Below are 6000 nucleotides of genomic sequence, written 5' to 3' on the forward strand. Positions count from 1 at the left end.
AGGACATTTATATAGATTTTTGTGATAACAAGGCTTGTAAAATGAAGCCAAACAGTCTCACCAAACTTTACCACTTGGTGCCTCTGATCAATTTTAAAATTGCATGTGTTCATTTCTGTAGTCTATCACACTGTGAGTTTTATCCAGAAATTAAGTTGATATCACTTTGCAAAGACGAAATGCAAATGTTTCTGTAAGAAACAAAAAAGCTATTATTGTCAGTATTAGTAGAAAGGATTACATTCATACAAACTGAATAATAGTTTTATCTCATCCATGAAACTTCTCTAGCCTTTCTCAAACATAGAGAAACAGGAAATTACAAAATGGATCATTAGATACTTTTATTCCTGTACTATACGTCAGAAATGTTTCCAAGATCTCACATTTCCTGAGCATACAAGTTCTTGCGCCTCATTGAAGAGCTGGGTTTCTCTAATAGCATTACTGCGCACTGCATCTACCAAAAATTATGACTCTTGCAGTGTATTTTATCATGTTTCTGGCATTCAGAATGTTAATGACAGCTGATATGCTGCCTGCATGCCAGTGAAACATTATAAAGCCAAAATCTAAAAAAAGAAAAAAAAATAGCTTCAGCACAGGTACTACAAAGTTCTAATAAACATGTGATATGTTTTTACCTTTTTGAACTAATCAATTGATTGGCCAAAGTTTTTGATAAAACAGGGATTATTGAAGGAAAGATTTCAAACTACTATATAGTTTACTTCTTGCACTTGGTTATATGTTTGCTAATGATGAAAGCTAATCTAAGGTTTACAGAAAAACCCTGGCATGCAAGAGATCTGAATTCAAGTCATGAGATTAATGTCATGAGACTCAAGTAATTAAGTCTTAATAATCACAACCAAATGAGTCATAAATCTGTAATTGTCACATTGTGGTAGCCTTGAAAAATATTAGGGAATTTTTGCATATCTAATGACATATATGGCTGCAGTTAAATGGTAAAGCTCTGATGTACTCAGAAACAAATATGGAGGTGAAGGTGGACAGTTACTGATATGAACTTACTTACTGCAACACTCTTTCTGTGTATACTAATGAATTGGGTGATTTTTTTCTTTCATACTGCATATTTTATATAGTATGTCAATGTTTAGTCCCTTTCATGCCTTGAACATTACAAAATTTTCAGTCAGCTTGTCTAGAGAGTGTTCAGAATCAATCCTTTATTAATTAAATGAGAGTATAAAATGGGAATCAATTCAACAGGTTTCTAACAGAATATTGCTTAAATATCATTATGAAAATAAATTTAAATTGTAATGCTCCACATTATCAGTTCATTAATTTCTTGTGGTATGTAATCAATATAAAATAAAAGTAACTTCAAACCATAGTACACTATTGATGAGACAAGTGTGCTACTACACACAATATAAATGAATAAATATTTTCTTTTTTGAAGTTATGGTCAATAGTAGTTAAGGTTGACTCCACATTTCCTCATACTTTTCTTCCTTGTGGAAGCATACTCTTTCACATTTATTATAGACTTTGGTGTTATTGAAAATATGATTATACCTCTTCTGCTTGAAAGAACATTATGGTAGTTTGACTTCACCAGTCAGCCAAAAACAATTTGGAAGGAGATACAAATAAGAAACATACATAATTTTAAAATGTAGTATTTAATACATGACAAAAAAAAATAAATGAGCAAACAAAGAATTACCATAAAACACAAACTGTATTGCTATCCATGATTTAACAACAAGTATATATTGTACAGGGACTGTGACACAAACATAGTGGTCATTTAAATACACTTAAATGTTACAGCAGCATTTGTGTAAAAGCTAATTCATCCCTGGTTTATTAACAGGTGACATGTTCAGTGACTTGCAGAAACCAAAGTAAAATAAATCTTTTCACAGTTTCTTAAAATACTATCTGTTCTAACAAAAACTGTGTTCCTTAGAGAACAAAAGTGTCTGACTCTCTCTTAAAGCAAATCTCTTGGAAAATATATCAATTTTTACAAAATAGGTATGTCACTATGGCCAGTAGTTCCTCAGAAAGAAAAGTACATAATGCTTCCTAGAAGAGTTCATGACAAAGTAACTATTGAAAGAAACCTTTTTCTACATGGTAAAAGATATCATCACTTCAGTCATATGCTCTTTGGCTTTTTCCGGTTCAAAATTAACTTGTTAACCCTTCCTCCAGCATTTCTCTTTGACCATCTGGCACACTGTGGAATTATAGTCTCTTATTTCAGAGTGTATTTATTAAGAAACTACAGAGAGTTTTTATTACCTCCTGTTTACACAAAGGAAGGCAATCTCATTAAAGATTTCTTAATATAGGAAACATTTCATGTAGTCATCATTCCAGGCAATTAGGGTAGCTCTGTATACAGCAGAAAGTGAGTCACAATCATTCTAAAAGGATTTATGTGCCATTATTAAATATCAAAAATGCAGTTGTCAATTTATGCATGTGCACAGAGTACCTGCATTCATTGGGATACCATAATTGAAAATATCTCAGTTGACTGAAAATTTTGCCAAATGTGAAGGGTACACAGTTGCTTTTTTCTATGGGCAAAAGAAATGGAAGCTGTCAAACCTCATTGGCAGACTATTGAAGTGTATGGACAGAACACTAATGCCAATGGAATAGTAAGAAAGTGGGATAGAGTATTTAAAGATGTGAATCAGTGTTAATGATGAAGTGCAAAGTAGTCGATCATCTGTTGTCATGGAAGACTTTGTGCAAAAACTTTAGTTAAAAGTCCTAAACATCAGGTTCTTAACAGTTTCATCCTTACCTAGGGAATTTATTCAAGTTTCAAAAAAGTTTCCTCATGAAATTTTTACAGAAAGCTTAAACTACTAAAAGACATGCTTTCACAGGGTACCAAAACTACTAAGTTGTAAAAATAAAACAGCTACTCCCCATGAACCATGGATCTTGCCGTTAGTGGGAAGGTTTGTGTGCCTCACTGATACAGATAGCTGTACCATAGGTGCAACCACAATGGAGGGGTATCTGTTGAGAGGCCAGACAAACGTGTGGTTCCTGAAGAGGGGCAGCAGCCTTTTCAGTAGTTGCAGGGGCAACAGTCTGAATGATTGACTTATCTGGCCTTGAACACTAACCAAAACAGCCTTGCTGTGCTGGTACTGTGAACGGCTGAAAGCAAGGAAAACTTCAGCCATAATTCTTCCCGAGGGCATACAGCTTTACTGTATGGTTAAATGATGATGGTGTCCTCTTGGGTAAAATATTCCAGAAGTAAAATAGTCCCCCATTCAGATCTCCGGGCGGGGACTACTCAAGAGGATGTCGTTATCAGGAGAAAGAAAACTGGAGTTCTATGTATCGGAGCATGGAATGTCAGATCTCTTAATCTGGCAGGTAGGTTAGAAAATTTAAAAAGGGAAATGGATAGGTTAAAATTAGATATAGTGGGAATTAGTGAAGTTCGGTGGCAGGAGAAACAAGACTTCTGGTCAGGTGAATACAGGGTTATAAACACAAAATCAAATAGGGGTAATGCAGGAGTAGGTTTAATAATAGGAAAACAGGGATGCGGGTAAGCTACTACAAACAGCATAGTGAACGCATTATTGTGGCCAAGGTAGATTCGAAGCCCATGCATACCACAGTAGTACAAGTTTATATGCCAACTAGCTCTGCAGATGATGAAGAAGTTGAAGAAATGTATGATGAAATAAAAGAAATCATTCAGATAGTGAAGGGAGACGAAAATGGGTGACTGGAATTTGGCAGTGGGAAAAGGGAGAGAAGGAAACGTAGTACATGAATATGGATTGGGGGTAAGAAATGAAAGAGGAAGCCTTCTGGTAGAATTTTGCACAGAGCACAACTTAATCATAGCTAACACTTGGTTCAAGAATCATAAAAGATGGTTGTATACATGGAAGAAGCCTGGAGATACTGACAGGTTTCAGATAGATTATATAATGGTAAGACAGAGATTTAGTAACCAGGTTTTAAATTGTAAGACATTTCCAGTGGTAGATGTGGACTCTGCCCACAGTCTATTTGTTATGAACTGTAGATTAAAACTGAAGAAACTGCAAAAAGGTGGGAATTTAAGGAGATGGGACCTGGATAAACTGACTAAATCAGAGGTTGTACAGAGTTTCAGGGAGAGCATAAGGGAACAATTGACAGGAATGGGAGAAAGAAATACAGTAGAAGAACAATGGGTAGCTTTGAGGGATGAAGTAGTGAAGGCAGCAGAGGATCAAGTAGGTAAAAAGATGAGGGCTAGTAGAAATACTTGGGTAACAGAACAAATATTGAATTTAATTGATGAAAGGAGAAAATATAGAAATGCAGTGAATGAAGCAGCCAAAAAGGAATACAAATGTCTCAAAAATGAGATCGACAGGAATTGCAAAATGCCTAAGCAGGGATGGCTAGAGGACAAATGTAAGGATGTAGAGGCTTATCTCACTACGGGTAAGATAGATACAGCCTACAGGAAAATTAAAGAGACCTTTGGAGAAAAGAGAACCACTTGTATGCATATCAAGAGCTCAGAAGGAAACACAGTTCTAAGCAAAGAAGGGAAAGCAGAAAGGTGGAAGGAGTATATAGAGAGTCTATAAAGGGCAATGTACTTGAGGACAATATTATGGAAATGGAAGAGGATGTAGATGAAGATGAAATGGGAGATATGATACTTCATGAAGAGTTTGACAGAGCACTGAAAGACCTAAGTCGAAACAAGGCCCCAGGAGTAGACAACTTTCTATTAGAACTACTAACAGCCTTGGGAGAGCCAGTCCTGACGAAACTCTACCACCTGATGAGCAAAATGTATGAGACAGGCGAAATACCCTCAGACTTCAAGAAGAATATAATAATTCCAATCCCAAAGAAAGCAGGTGTTGACAGATGTGAAAATTACTAACCTATCAGTTTAATAAGTCACAGCTGCAAAATACTGACGTGAATTCTTTACAGACAAATGGAAAAACTAGTAGAAGCCGACCTCGGGGAAGATCCATTTGGATTCTGTAGAAATATCAGAACACGTGAGGCACCAGTGACCTTATGACTTATCTTAGAAGCTAGATTAAGGAAAGGCAAACCTATATTTCTAGCATTTGTAGACTTAGAGAAAGCTTTTGACAATGTTGACTTGAACACTCTCTTTCAAATTCTGAAGGTGGCAGGGGTAAAATACAGGGAGTGAAAAGCTATTTACAATTTGTACAGAGACCAGATGGCAGTTATAAGAGTCGAGGGACATGAAAGGGAAGCAGTGGTTGGGAAGGGAGTGAGACAGGGCTGTAGCCTCTCCCCGATGTTATTCAATCTGTATATTGAGCAAGCAGTAAAGGAAACAAAAGAAAAATTTGGAGTAGGTATTAAAATTCCGGGAGAAGAAATAAAAACTTTGAGGTTCGCCGATGACATTGTAATTCTGTCAGAGACAGCAAAGGACTTGGAAGAGCAGTTGGATGGAATAGACAGTGTCTTGAAAGGAGGATATAAGATGAACATCAACAAAAGCAAAACTAGGATAATGGAATGTAGTCGAATTAAGTCGGGTGATGCTGAGGGAATTAGATTAGGATACGAGACACTTAAAGTAGTAAAGGAGTTTTGCTATTTGTGGAGCAAAATAACTGATATGGTCGAAGTAGAGAGGATATAAAGTGTAGACTGCCAGTGGCAAGGAAAGTGTTTCTGAAAAAGAGAAATTTGTTAACATCGAGTATAGATTTAAGTGCCAGGAAGTCGTTTCTGAAAGTATTTCGATGGAGTGTAGCCATGTATGGAAGTGAAACATGGACGATAAATAGTTTGGACAAGAAGAGAATAGAAGCTTTCAAAAAATGGTGCTACAGAGGAATGCTAAAGATTAGATGGGTAGATCACATAACTAATGAGGAGGTACTGAATGGGATTGGGGAGAAGAGAAGTTTGTGGCACAACTTGACTAGAAGAAGGGATCTGTTGGTAGGACATGTTCTGAGGCATCAAGGG

Source organism: Schistocerca serialis, chromosome 4 (genome assembly GCF_023864345.2).
Source record: "Schistocerca serialis cubense isolate TAMUIC-IGC-003099 chromosome 4, iqSchSeri2.2, whole genome shotgun sequence".
Lineage (NCBI taxonomy): Eukaryota > Metazoa > Arthropoda > Insecta > Orthoptera > Acrididae > Schistocerca > Schistocerca serialis.